General features: G+C 35.7%; 1 long non-coding RNA gene across 1 annotated transcript; it reads left to right on the forward strand.

Annotated features, from left to right (window-relative positions):
- Nucleotides 1–11,370: 11,370 nt before the first annotated feature.
- On the forward strand, nucleotides 11,371–15,308 carry LOC112715586 (uncharacterized). Its single transcript, XR_003159846.2, has 3 exons — nucleotides 11,371–11,939; nucleotides 12,042–12,238; nucleotides 15,102–15,308. It is a non-coding gene; the product is annotated as an uncharacterized lncRNA (long non-coding RNA).
- Nucleotides 15,309–15,566: the final 258 nt, after the last annotated feature.

The raw sequence follows: 15,566 nt of genomic DNA on the forward strand, positions 1-15,566 counted from the left end.
AGCAAACACATCAAGGCATCTTGTGGAATTAAGGAAGAATCAAAATTTATCAATTAAAGGCTTAAAAAGCATGTTTTTACATTTAAGCACAAATACGGGAGGGATTACAAAATCATGCTAATTCCTTGGCTAAATGTGATAAAAGGTTGATAAAATGCTCTAAATCCAACACATGATAAACCCTAAAAATGGGTTTATCAATGCCTTGATGTGTTTGTTAGTGAATTCAGGATGAAAAGGGCTAGAAATGGATCAAAGGAGTGAAGAGAAAAGCATGCAAAGTGGAAATTCAAGGATTTGGAGATCACTCATCGACGCGCACGCGTGCACTACGCATACGCGTGGATAGCAAAACGCCGAGCGACGCGTACGCGTGACCCATGCGTATGCATCAATACTCTCACGTGACTTCATTATGGTGAAAATGCTGGGGGCGATTTCTGAGCTTCCCAAGCCCAATTCCAATGGGTTTTAGAGACTATTTCATGCAGAATTGAAGATTGGACATAAGGGGAGCACTTAGATAGTTATGATGAGCCTTTAGTTAATTTTCTAGAGAGAGAAGCTCCCTCTTATATCTAGAATTAGGTTAGGGTTATGTTAATCTCTCTTAGATCTAGGTTTAATTTCTTGTTTTCATCTTGTTCTCTTTACAACTCCTTGTTGTAGTGCCTTGATTTTTTCTTCCTTCTCTTGTTAGTTTCTCATTTTGGATATGTTTATGTTATGAACACTCTTGTCAATTTCAATTTCCTTTAATGCAATTTGAGGTATTTCATGTTACTTTTGTTTTCTTTAATTGTTATTGTTGATTACTTGTATTGGGTAATAGTAGATTTTATTAATTCTTGCAATTTACTATGCTTTTTTTTATGCCTTCCAAGTGTTTGACAAAATGCTTGGAAGGATCTTAGAGTAGATTTTTGTGTTCTTGGCTTGGGATGGTAGCTTGAGTTACTAATGTCCAAGTGATTTATAATTGGGATCCATTGACACTGGCTCTCACTAAGTCGATTAGTGAAATGGTTAGGACTTATGGACTAGGATTGATAAAGCTCATTTGACTTTCCTTCACTTGCTAAAGGATGACATAATGGGATTGATCCTTGCAATTATCATATTGTGGATAGTAATAAGGATAGAGGTCCTTAACCATCAACCCTTTCCAAGACCATTTTATCATTTGAGTGTCATTTACTTTTCTTGCAATTTACATTTCATGTCCCTTATTCCAAAAACCACAAATATACTTGTCCCATAACCAATAACAAGAACACTTCCCTGCAATTCCTTGAGAGACGACCCGAGGTTTAAATAATTTGGTTATTATTTTTATTGGGGTTTGTTACTTGTGACAACCAAAATTTTGATCGAAGGAAATTGTTTGTCGGTTTAGAACTAAACTTGCAACGAGAATTCATTTGTGAAATTATTTACAGATACAACAATTTTCCGCTCATCAAAATGGCGTCGTTGCCAGGGATTTTGCAATTGTGTGCCTTGTTATTAGTTATTGTATATATGTTGATATTATATATATCCTGATTTTTGGTTGTTTTGCTAGTTTTAGGATCTATTTTTCCTTGTTTCTTGTTAGTTTTTGTTTTCATTTTGTCCTTTCACTATGAATTCTCACCTCTTTGGCTATGAGTTTGGTTCAAATTATGTTGTAGGAAATGTGAACTTCAATGATAACATGCTGACGTTATGATTTTTTTGCTAGTAAAGAATTTTACAAAAATATAGCCGTGTTGTGAGTATATATTCTAAACCAACAGAAAATCCCTTCGTACAAATATTTTGGTTATCACAAGTAACAAAATCCAATAAATTTATAAACCGAAGTATTCAAACCTCGGGTCGTCTTCTCAAGGAATTGCAGGGAAGTATGATTTATTATTGGTTATGGAAAAAATAGTGTTTGGGGTTTGTAAAAGGTTTTGGGCAAGAGAAATAGATTGCATGAATTAATAAATTAATAACTAATAAAACTCTTGGCAATGTATGAAAACTGGAAGTCCTATCCCATTTATCCTTACCAATTGTGATGAGAATTCGATTTTTCTCCCATTAAGTTAACCTCTAACTATGAAGGTAAGTTAAGTGGATGGAATAAGTTTGGTCCCTCAGGTCCTAGTCTTTCCTTGGAAAAGGCAAGAGTTATTGGAACTCGAGTTAATTCTTGAAGAATTTCAATTTTCGGTCAATAATGAGTTTGACAACTCAAGAGTTACTAATTAATCAATTAAAGCTAAGAATATAAAAAGCTAGAAAAAAATCATAGATCTGAAAATACCTCAAATTATATTTAAATATAAATTTAAATCTAACCTGGAAAGATTTATGAGTCAAATGGGCAACATAAGTAATTAACAGATAAAAGTATTAGAATATCTAAAAGTAGAAGAGAAACATAAATTAAAGAACATTGAACCTATGATGAAGAAGTAATATTCCTAATTTCTAAAAATCCTAATCTTAAATCCCTAAGAGAGAGGAGAGAACCTCTCTCTCTAAAACCTACATCTAAATTATGAAAAGTGAATTATGAATGAATGATCTGATTCTGCTCCACTCCCAGCCTCTAATCTGTGTTTTTTGGGCTGAGAACTGGGTCAAAAACAGCCCATAAGTCACTCCCAGCACTTTCTGGTCCGTACAGGTCACGGCAAAGTGACGCGGATGCGTCATCCACGCGTTTGCGTGGAATGAGATTCGAAGATGACGCATCCGCGTGAAGCGCGCATTCGTGTCGCCTATCTGTACGGCCACTATGGCAATTTATATATCAAATCGAAGCCCCGGACGTTAGCTTTCCAACGCAACTGAAACCGCATCATTTGGACCTTTGTAGCTCAAGTTATGATTGTTTTTGTGCGAGAGGGTCAAGTTGATAGTTTTGCAGTTCCTTCAACTTCTTGTATTCCTTCCACTTTTGCATGCTTCCTTTCAATCCTCTGAGCCATTCATGCCCTGTAATCCCTGAAATCACTTAACACACATATCAAGGCATCGAATGATAACAAAAGAGGATTTAAATAAGAGAAAATAAAAGGCAAAGAAGCATGTTTTCAATCATAGCACAAAATCAGGAAGGAGAATGTAAACCCATGCATTTAGTATGAATAAGTGTATGAAAGATCGATAAAATCCACTCAATTAAGCACAAGATAAACCATAAAATAGTGGTTTATCAACCTCCCCACACTTAAACATTAGCATGTCCTCATGCTAAGCTCAAGAGAAACTATAAAGGAGTGAAGAGGAATGATAGAGAGTGTGCAATGCAGCCTATCTATGTGAATGCAACTACATGCAAAATGATTCTACCTACTTGGTTAAAAGTAAATAAGTTCTTCAAGACAAATATGAATCAAATTCCACTAATTCAAATTATACAATAAAAAGCAAGTAAACTTGTAAGAAGATAGCTAATGAAAACAGGGAACATAGAATCAAGCATTGAACCTACTTGGTCAATCACTCTACTCTTCCTTATTCATGCTATCTAAGCTTTGTTCTTCATCTAACCAATCAACAAATATTTAGTAAACCAATGCAAACATCATGTGGTATTTTCAGGGTTGTAATGGGGCTGAGGTAAAGGTAAGGATACATATATAAGGCTAAGTGAGCTAACAAAGTAAATCCTTGATTAGTCTAAGATCTCACCTAACATATACATACTTTATACAATTTAAAATACTTTACCTAGCTACCCAAATTTTTTCACTTTTGTATTACATGCTCATGTATCAAACTTATTTTTGAATTTTGTCCTATGTGCATTGATTCTTTTTATTTTGCATTTGGGGTAATATATATATATTTTTTGTATCCCCTTATTTAATTACTTAATAAATAAATTTTTTCTATTTTTAATTTTTTTTTCAATGGACATGGTAATTTAATTATTTTGATTTCACATGAGCATGCTTCCCAAATTTTCAAATAATGTATTCAATTCAATTCCCTACTTTTTTTTATCATCTCATGTTCCCATAAAATTCCCCACACTTAAATTATACACAATATCTATCTTAAGCTAACCAAGGATTCAACTTGGGATATTTAATTCGTTTTTCTGCTTAAGGCTAGTAATGTGGTTATAAAACAAAAGGGGATTAAAAAGCTCAAGGTGGCTAACAAAGGTGACATAAAAGGGTAGGCTTTATTTGGGATAAGTGAGTTAATAATCAAATATGGCCTCAATCATATGCAAGCATGTACATACACTAAATAATGGACATATAAAATGGCACAAAGCAATGATTGCAATCATAGAGAAGAAAACACACAAGAATAAAAATTTATGGTTAAATAATGTAACCATGTAAATAAGCTCAAATCTCACAGGTTGTATGTTCTTTGGTTCAAAAATCATGTTCCAAATACAACTTCAAACAAATTTAACACATAAAAAATTTTAATTTTTAATTTAAATTAGTGAAATATTATAAAATAAAGTCTTGAAAAGAAATTTATTACTTCAACCAAGTGGTGGTAAAATATGCACAAAATCTAACTATAATGCAATCAAACATGCAAATGCAAGAACTAACTACAGAGAAGTTTAAACATTGGTGTTGAGTCAGAAAATAACTAACCCACGGAAGTCGGTATCGACCTTCCCACACTTAAAGGTTGCACCGTTCTCGGTGCATGCAAAGATGTGCAAGTGGACCGGTGGCTCCAACTGATGCTTTTTCTCTAAAGATTGTGCGGTAGACGTGTTTACTGTTCTAGTTAGAAACTTTCCTTTTTCCCTCTTGGTGGCCAGCCTAAAAGAAGAGAAAAAAGAAGAAAAAGTAACCCATAAATAAAAATAAAAATATAAATAAAGTCTGGGTGGGTTAATGCCAAATAATGAGGGTCTCAATTACATGGTAGCTACAACATGCAAGTGAGAAAATAATAGAAGCACATGGCATATCAACTAAATAGCAAACAAGTTAAGAAGCACCTAAAATAATGTAGGAGATATGCAACAGATGAGTAAAAAGATTGTAACACCAATGTAAAAAAAGCAAATATAGAAAAGAAAGGGAGAAGAAGAGAAAGAAGAGAGTAAAGAGAGAAGAAGAAAAAGAATGAATAAGATGAAGAATAGAGATAATAGAAGAAAGTAAAGAAGGAAGAAGAAAGAATTAAGAAATGGGAAAGAAAAAATATTTAGATTTGGGGAAGAAAAGATAAGATTTTTGGCTGTGTTGGATAAGCTGTGCGGCACAGGCAATGCGAGCGCGTGAGTGATGCATTCGCGCGGATAGCGCTTCCATGAAATGACACGGACGCGTGGATCGATTTGTGCCATTAGCGCGAGGGCAGCCTTGTGGTCGCGCAACTCTCTGTTTGAAACTCATATTGCCAAATTTTTGGGTGACGCGGTCGCATGGTTGACGTGATCGCGTGGATGGCCTAAATTTGAAAACGGCGTGGACGCGTGGGGCACGCGTACGCGTGGTAGGGCTTGTGCTTCTAGCACGAGTCCAGCCCAATTCTAGCTCAACTTTTGGCCATACACCCCTTTTTACGTCGATTTTGAGGCACGCATTCACGTGGGTGACGCGGACGTGTAGGAGGTGTTTTTCCCACATGATGCGAACGCGTCAGCGACGCGGTCACGTGGATCAATTTGTGCCAAAGGCACACCTCCAGCTGCGCTTTCGCGTGACTCTCTGTTCACTTTTCTTTTCTCCCTAATGCACCTACGACGCGGACGCGTCAGTGACGCTCTCGCGTCGCGTGCGAATTTTTTTTTATGTAATGTAGTATGCAGAATGCAATACTTAATATGAATGATATGCAAGTATGCATGATTCCAGGTTCAATCAAAACTCAAAAACAAACAAATCAGACTAGAATTAAATCTGAAAGAGGAACGATAATACCATGGTGGGTTGTCCCCCACCTAGCACTTTTAGTTAAAGTCCTTAAGTTGGACATTTGGTGAGCTCCCTATTATGGCGGCTTGTGCTTGTATTGATCTAGGAATCCCCACCAATGTTTGTACATCCAATAGCCTCCGAGATCCCAAACTAAGCGCAGAAAGCCTTCAAGCAAGCTAAAGCAAGTGACAAGGACCCAAGAGTATTGATTTCTAGATTGAATTCCGGGGTCCCAAACCTTGCTTTTGCACCCGTCTTCTTGTTGATCATTAGTGTTCCAACCTGGTGGCAGGCAATCTGAGTTCTCACTAAAGCGGCGAAACAACTTCCTAGACCCATTCAGTTGAGCTCTACACCAACCGTTGCATTTAAACTCAAAGCTTCCAACCATAATGAACCTTACAGGACAATTCGTACCACTGACCATCTTCATCTTACTCTTAATGCCACAAAGAGCTCTAAGTTGACCATCCGTCTCCAGTAGCCCATATTCAAGTGGGAAAGTAAAGGATAAGGATAGGAATTTTACCCACTTGAACGTTGTGTTGGACGGTAATAGGCTTGGGAGAGACATTTTTAATGAATTTGCAAGATCCACTCCCTTGTGCTCTTCTCTGACAACTTCCACCTCTTTGTTAGCTTCTTCAATCTCAACCTCTTCCTCTTGGTAGCTTTCTTCCATTTCAATCTCTTCTTTATTGTTTACCAAGGGCATGGGAGGTTGTGCTTCTTCTTCGTTAAACTCCATATCAAGTCCAATGGAAGAGGATTCAAATGTAGATAAGAATTCATCAATGATTGAATCCATCTCTTGATCATCCCTTTCAAAGTCTTCAATCATGAGATGCCGAGGAGGTTGTACACCCTCCTCAACATCAGTTTCAAACATCTTTGAAGGAGGCTCTATAACTTGACTTTCCCATAGAGGTTCAACATCTCCTAAGTCTTCAACCACTTCTTCCTCTTCTTCTTCAATAATTCCGGCTTCCTCCACTTGTTCTAGTACAAATTCATGCTCCTTCCAATCGACTTATCGCTTGATCCAGGTGTTTAAGTATGAAATTGTATTCCTCCTTGATGGCTTCTTTTCTATGATAACTCCCTTCAACTATTCTTTTATCTTCGAGGGTCTCTCCTATCTCCACATTTTGGGCCTCGGCCTCCTCTTGCTCTAAGACAAAATCAGACTCCTCCTTGATGTCTTCCTTCACTGATTCTTCAACCACTCCTTCGACTTCAAGGGTCTTAACTACCTTCACCTTTAAGGCCTCCTCTAGCTCCTTATGAAGTATGGATTCGCGAAGATGATCCCTTCTCTCTTGTTCCATGTCAATAGCATCATTGGGATCATGTTGCTCTTGGATTGATAGATGTGGGTGCTCTTCCATGGATGGTGGTGATGGGATGGAGAGATCATTCTGTGGTTGAAAAGGAAGTGCATTAGAGCTTAAGGGTTGATTGTTGAAGGTATTTGGTGGTCCGATTTGGGCGGCGAGAGCTTGTATAGTATAGTTTATATCGGCAAATGCTTTCTCCATAGAGGTTTGGGGTGAGTAGGAGGGTTCATTTGTTGGGAGAAAAGGTTCATAACACGGAGGTGGTTCCTCTTGACAAGGATATGGAGATGGTGTATATTGAGGTGGTGGTTTTGGGTATGGTTCATATGGTGGTTGGTATGGTGAATAAGGATTGGGGTCATATGGAGGTGAATGGTTGAAAGGGACTTGTGAGTGTGGTGGTTCAAAGTTATGTTGTGAGGATGGTCTATGAGCATACGGTGGGGCTTATTGGTAGCTACTAGGCGGTCCACCATATCTATCAGGTTGGTATGCATTGTAAAATGGTCTTTGTCTGTGATATCTAGGAGGGTGTTGTTGACTAAAGGGTTGATCAGATCCTCTGGGCTCCGTCCATCTTTGATTGCTTTGACCTTGATGCATATTCCTGTTATAGCTTCCTCTTCCTGCAACATAGTTGTAACCAGACTCATAGCCAAAGGGGTGAGAGTTCATAGTAGTGAGAGAAAATAAAAACAAAAACTAACAAAAAGAAAATATTTTGAAAAAGATATAATTTTTGAAAAAAATATAAGATAGGATTTTGAAAAAGATATGATTTTTGAAAAAGGATAAGATAAGATAAAAAAAATTTTTAAATCTGAATTTTTTTTGAAAAATATTTACAATAACCAATAATAAGGCACACGTTTGCAATTCCCTGGCAACGGCGCCATTTTGAGATTAGAATTTTTTTGCTAGTAAAGAATTTTACAAAAAATATAGTCGCGTTGTGAGTATAGATTCTAAACCAACAGAAAATCCCTTCGTACAAACATTTTGGTTGTCACAAGTAACAAAACCCAATAAATTTATAAACCGAAGTATTCAAACCTCGGGTCGTCTTCTCAAGGAATTGCAGGGAAGTATGATCTATTATTGGTTATGGAAAAAACAGTGTTTGGGGTTTGTAAAAGGTTTTGGGCAAGAGAAATAGATTGCAAGAATTAATAAATTAATAACTAATAAAACTCTTGGCAATGTATGAAAACTGGAAGTCCTATCCCAGTTATCCTTATCAATTGTGATGAGAATTGGATTTTTCTCCCACTAAGTTAACCTCTAACTATGAACGTAAGTTAAGTGGATGGAATAAGTTTGGTCCCTCAGGTCCTAGTCATTCCTTGGAAAAGGCTAGAGTTATTGGAACTCGAGTTAACTCTTGAAGAATTCCAATTTTTGGTCAACAATGAGTTTGACAACTCAAGAGTTACCAATTAATCAACTAAAGCCTAGAATATAAAAAGCTAGATAAAAATCACAGATCTTAAAATACCTTAAATTATATTTAAATATAAATTTAAATCTAACATGGAAAGATTTATGAGTCAAATGGGCAATGACGTGACGAAAATTGGCAAGTTAAGAAATTATCAATAGAAATACGTTGCAAGTACAGTCCTTAACCAGCCAAAAATCCGGTTATCAATTTAAAAAGGTTGTCACAAAGATTAAAGTTAAAATAATGGGAATATGAATCCCAGGTCGTCTCCCAACGAGTTGCAGAGAGATGTGCTATTTTATCAATCAGGTGTTTTCAAAAACGGTTGAGTTGATAAACATGAAATTAATTTAGAGAATTTAATTAATTTTAAATAAAAGCCTTGACTGGGAGTAGATCAGTTGCAAGCCCTATTCTTGTTGAAGTACTCTCAAGATTAATTGATAATTGAAGGTTGCTCTGTTTAGTTATCCCTTACTAGGTAAGGAAGAGTCAAACAAGTTGCATTGCTGTTTCTATTCACAAGTCCCAGTCCGCTCATTGAAAAGGATTAGTGTCAGTGACTAGAGGGCATTCCAACAATGAACCCAATTACAATTTTTCCTTTGAGCACCCCAACTCAAGGGTTCCTTTCAATCAACTCCCCATCAAGTTAGGGAACTACTCGATCATTGTGAATGTAAAACTCATAACATAGGAAAAGGAATTAAAGAAAGACATGATAAATAAAAACTCAAAGGAATCAATTAAAAATAAAGGTAATTCTTGTATTAATAAACTCTAAAATAATCCAATAATAGAATTGAGTAAATTAAAGGACATGGAAGAGTAAAGCCAAGTAAAGAAAACAAACTAGAATGACGAAGTCTTGATGAGGTAATAACTCTTCTCAATATCCTGATGCAAAAAGCAATAGAAAATAAAATCCTAAGAACTGTGAATGTGTAGAGAGAAAACCTAGAGGAGGAGTAAAAACTAGATCTAAAACTAAAAATTGTGTGGAATGAATGTTGTCTCTTGTTTCTGCATGTTCCCTGGCTCTAGTCTGTGTTTCTAGGTCAAAAACTGGGTTGAAATCCGTCCCAGAAACACTGTCAATGACTTCTGAGATTCTGCAGATCGCGCACGTCATGCGGTCGCATCATTTATGCGGACGCATCATTCGACATTTTGCTTTTTCACGCGGGCGCATCGTCCATGCCTCTGCATCGCTTATGCTTTTTCAATCCACACGGTCGTGTGAGCCAAGCAGCCGCGTCACTGCGATTTCCTCTCTTTCACGCGGTCGCGTGTGTCATGCAGCCGTGTCACGTCTCTGGTGCACGGAATTGTGATCATCAACAATGGCGCCAAAAACTTTGTAGCGCTCTCAAACGTGAATCACACTTAGTCATAACTCCGCGCAACTAACCAGCAAGTGCACTGGGTCGTCCAAGTAATACCTTACGTGAGTAAGGGTCGATTGATGATTGGATTTTTGACGGTTTAGAATTTCACAAATGAATTCTGGTTGCAAGTATAGTTTCTAAACCAACAATAATCCTTTCATACAAAAGATTGTTTGTCACTAGTACAAACCCCTAAAATTTATAAACCGAAGTATTGGACCTCGGGTCGTTCTCCCTAGGAATTGTAATGAAGTGTCTTATTATTGGTTGTGAGTTATATTTGGGGTTTTTAAGATTTTGGACAAGAAATATAAATGGCAAAGAAAATAAACTAACAACTAACAAAGCTCTTGACAAGATATGAGAATTAGAAGTCCTATCCTAGTTATCTTTCTCAATTGTGATGACAAATTGTCCATTACTCCCACTTAGTTAACCTCTAACCATGGAGGAATGTAACATCCCTCATTTTTGAAAAATCTAAATATAAATAAATTGTGATTTTACCTTATTGAGTTTAAACTTTATAATTTTAAAAATTATTTTATTAGAGATAATTAAATAGATTCGGAGATAATTTCGTTTTAAATCAAATAAGATTCTTAAGTAATTTTCTATAATGGAATATTTTGTATAATTTTAGTAATTGAAAAATTAGAAAGGATTGTATAATTTAATTCAAGTAACTTTTATTCTGAAAGGGTTACGATTTATTTTATTAATTTGATATCTTATTTTATAAATTAGTCAATTAAGAATAATTAAATTAGTTTTATTAATATTTGGAGTTTAAGTTAATTAATATTCTTATGTAATTTTTATAATTGGTTATTTCATATGCTTTGGAAATAAAATTTAGTGATGGAAGTATTATATAATTTAATTTAAGTAATTTCTATTATGAATAAATTATGGTTTATTTTATTACTTTGAGCTCTAGGAGATTTATTTATTAGGAATGATTAAATAGATTTTTATAAATACTTAAAGTTTAAGTAATTTTATTATAATTAGATATTTTGTAAATTAAAATTAAAGTTTCGGTGATAGAAAAATAATAAAAAGTTATATCATTTAATTTGAATAATTAGTATTGAGTTTAAACTATATTTTATAAAAATGTGATTAATATACTTATTTTATAATTTAAATTAAAAATAATTAATTCCACTTAACAATATATTGATAAATGATATTCTTAAATATTTTAAGAGAATATATTTAATTTTAAAATTACTCTTCTTTTCAATTTTATCAAAATATCTATTCATATCTATCCATATTCTTTTATAAAATCTTAATTTTAATCCTAATATCACAAATCCCTAATTTGTATACTAAATCCCTAAATCTACACTCAGAAAGGGAAAGAAAGGGAACGGGGAGCTCGAGGGGGAAACGGAAGGGAAGAAAGAAGGAAACGAACAGAGGGAGAGGGTGAGGGAACAGAGGAAGAAGAGAGGAAGGAGGATCGCTGCGCCGTGCTGCTCCATGCGCCGGTTACCGTCGCTATCGCCAGAGCCAGAGGACAGAGAGAGAACGCTTGCAAGGGAAAGGACAAACGCGAGGAGAAGGATAGCTCGTGCGCGAAGGACAGTGCCGCCACTCCGTCGCCGCGCAGCTGTTGCTGCCACCCCGTCACCATCGTTGTAGCGGCTGGAAGCATAAAGTTCGAACAGAGGGGGAGAAACCGCGAGTGAAGGGTGACGCTGGGCCTCTGTGGCTGCTGCTATCACCAAGCGTTGTTGTCGTTGCCGCCGAAGGCCAAGGCCCTATCGTTGTCATCGATTCTGCCTGGAGCCGCCACCCACTTGTCACAGCGAGTTAGTTACTCTGCCGCTGCTGAATTTGCCGTGTTGAGATTGAAACTGCCACTTTGACTCTGGTTTGACCTTTTTCTTAAATAAGACCCATTTACACGTTTTATTATCATTGCCATGCTTGTTCTGAATTGATTCTGGTATATATCTTGTCTTGAAATCCCCAGGGCTGTAATTGTTCTTTATTCCCATCCAATTTGAATTCCCTGTTTCGCTGTAACTATTATTACTGTTGTGGAATTGTCGCCGTTGCGAGCATGATTAGAGACAGTGCCAGATTCGGATTTGCGTGGGAATTGCCACTGCTGTGAGTCAAAAGGAAAAGCCGCTCACAGCGTTTAATCTTACGAGTTTCGACATCGAGGTAGGGGGTTTAAAACGATTTCAGTTTAAGAATGCCTACAAGGTTTATTGAATAACTGCAAATAGATTTAATACCTGTGAGTAGTTGATTGACTATGTGAATATTGAATTGTGGCTGAAATTGTGATTTGGAATTGTTGATTAGTGATATTGATTGATTATGTGGATTGGGAATTGTTTGATGATTAATTGTTGAGAATTCCTGAATTTTAATGGGTTATGTTGGATTTGTTGCCATTGAGTTGTTATTTGGTATATGGAAATGTTAATGAGTTTGGTTGGTGGTTGATTTGGAATTGGTTTTGAGGGGTATTGAAGGGTTGGATTTTGAATACTAAATGGTTTGCTGAAAATCAGGTTCTCTTGGAAATAAACGGCAACTTTGAAAGTGAATCAGTGACTCTATAGTGACTAAAATGATAAGAATTTAAGTGTTAAGTAAATTATATTAAGTGTAATTGTGAAAACTCAATTTTTAAGGTTTCGTATCAATTAGAGAATTAGTTATGATTTTTCAAAGTTGAATTCTAAAATCTGATTTTCTGCATAACTTCTAAACTGAGTCAGCAGCTTTGAAAAGCTATAACTAATTCTGTGTTTATCGGAATTGCGTGGAACCAAATCTGGGTTAAACTTGGGGATACAAGGAACTAAACTGGCAAATTTGAGACTTTTTCATTAAGTTTATGATTTATGGTGAATTTTTGAATCATGGATGTCAAATCTGGTTTTTTTTTTCTGCTGAGCATTTAACACAGCAGCAACTTGATTTCTTTAATGGAAATTCTGCATTTTGAATTTTGAGATAGAACCAATTTTAAATTAAACTTTGGTCCTAATAATTTAATTTCATAAAAATTAGAATTGTTAGAGTTGTGGTTTTAAAGATTTGGATTTTCAAAGAAAGATGTTTTATGCAGTAAAAGTCAGGCTTTGTTTTCAAAGTCAGTAACTTTGAGGTTTTGTAATTTTTAAATCTGGAATGATATTGAGATGCAACCAATTGGAAGTGAAAACTAAGTATGTTTAGCATATGTGACTTAAATTTCAGGGCTATCCATATTTTAATGAGTAAGTTATGGGACTTGGAAGAAGATAAGTTCATTAACTTTTAAAGCAGAATTCTGCAGAAAATTAGTCAACTTCTAGGTTATATAACTTCTTCATTAAATATGATATTGACCTGAAACCAATTGGAAAAGAAACTTGGATGAGTGAAGTTGAACTGTATTAATTTTCAAAGTCATTGGATTTAACTTGGATTTTATATTGAATTTTGAATGTCACATGCTGCTGCTGTTTTTCCGGTTTTACGCACTGCAGAGCAGTCTTGGTTTTTCCTTTATTCCTAAGGCTAGTGAAACCAGAAAATTATGATCTTTGGTTTGTTAGAAAGCTTATCTCAAGGCGAACACCTGGACATAAAGTTTGCGCAATTTCGAGTTCATTTGCTATATTAAAAACAGAAAAGAAGATAGGGTGTTGAGAATGCTTGAGTGATAGTTATGAGTTTATAAAATTAAAGATGAACCTTAGCATTATATGGCTGATTCAATGTTGGAATTTGCTTGTTTCTGAATTGAGTGGATATTGGAAAGGTTGAAAGGAGTTTGGTAAATTGTTTGGTTGGGACCCGTAAGGGTGGCTAAGTCCTATTTTTAAAGGAGATTATGTCCGAATTTTTATAAAAGTATAAGGACTTAATCAAAATCAATATTTAAGGTTTGTTTAATGATAATAACTTCAATGATTCTTTTAAGAAAAAATTATTTGACATATGAGATTGTTGGCAAGGGCGTGGGTCTTGTCCCACTTGCGTATTTGCAATTATGAAGGAACAAGGAAAGAGTAAAGTACTTATTGTATGATTATCTGTTGCTTGAAGCAACCCAAGAGATATTTATTTGTTGCTTGAGGCAACCCAAGAGATGTTTTTCTTCATTTGTTGCGTTAAGGCAACTCCAGATATACTTGTATGATCATCTGCTGCAGTGAGGCAGTCAGATAGATAATGGTGTGATCACCGAGAATGCTTTCCTGCGGTACAGATCCATATTTTATTTCTGTAAGGCAGAGGGGTTATTTCCTGCTACAGAGTACTGTGACCACCTGTTCCATTTCTGTAGTGGCAGAGGGGTTATTTCCTGTATACAGAAGGTGGTTCGGCATACATCCCTACAGTGGCAGATGTGTTATTTCCTGCGTGCAGTGGACCCTGTGGTGGCAGAGGGGTTATTTCCTGTACACAGGGGTATAGCCAACAGGAAAGCCATATCCGGCTGGTAATGCTGGGTTACGTCGGGAGCGGGTAGAAACCGACAGATGAGCTCATTACCTGCACTAGGACTAGACATTCATCATATGCATTTATGTGACATTGTTTGAGTATGTATAATGTAATTGGTTTGCTTAAATGAATAATTCTGTTAACTGCTAATTGTTATACTTGATATACTTGCTCTTGATTGTGTTTGAACCTCATTACTTGTGTTTGTAACTAATTGACTGGATTGTGGTGAATTGGATGTTGATTGAATTGCTTAGGCCTGAGGCCGTGATTGGTCTGTGTTTGAGGTTTAATAAACTATGAAAGATTAAGCTGGTTCAGTATAGACTTAATGAACCTATGCTTGGAACAAATTAGTCATTCATACAGTCTAGGAAACTTTTAAGAGTTTTATAAAGAAAATATGGGTTTAGGATTTTGAATAATTAACGAATGCTTTTAAAGAAGGTTAATTTTCTTTTAGATGTATCTGAATGAAATTAACTATTTGCGCTCTATTCTTTACTTTCACGGCATTCTCTACCTCTACTGAGAATATGTGGTTTGGTTCTCACTCCCAAATTTTCCACCCTTTCAGTGACACAGGTTTGAAGACGCAATTTGAAGCTGCGAGCGATTAGTAGGTTTTCTTTATGGTTTTAATTGCTTTCATAGAGTCCTCTCGCTCTTTTCCTTTGAAGTTTTATTTTATCAGAGGGGTAGGTATTGTATTTGGGTTTATATGACTTCCTATGTATAAGAATTACTATTAATAATACTTATATGATTGTATTATTATTTGCAATGCTTATCTTTGATACATGTCTTGAATGAATAAAAACAAAATTTTCCGGAATTTTCTTAAAACTAGAACGCGAACTCGATATAAAGGCTCAGTAATTAAGTAGTTAATATTAGAAAAGGTCACGTAACGTTCTTTCTAGTAGAAATACCCTGACTTAAGCAAGGTATTTTGCTGGAAGGGATGTTACAAGGAAAGTCAAGTGGATGAATCAATTTGATTCCTCAAGTCCTAATCAACTCCTAAAGGAAAGACTAGCTT

The sequence above is a fragment of the Arachis hypogaea genome, chromosome 10, assembly GCF_003086295.3.
Source record: "Arachis hypogaea cultivar Tifrunner chromosome 10, arahy.Tifrunner.gnm2.J5K5, whole genome shotgun sequence".
NCBI classification, from domain to species: Eukaryota; Viridiplantae; Streptophyta; class Magnoliopsida; order Fabales; family Fabaceae; genus Arachis; species Arachis hypogaea.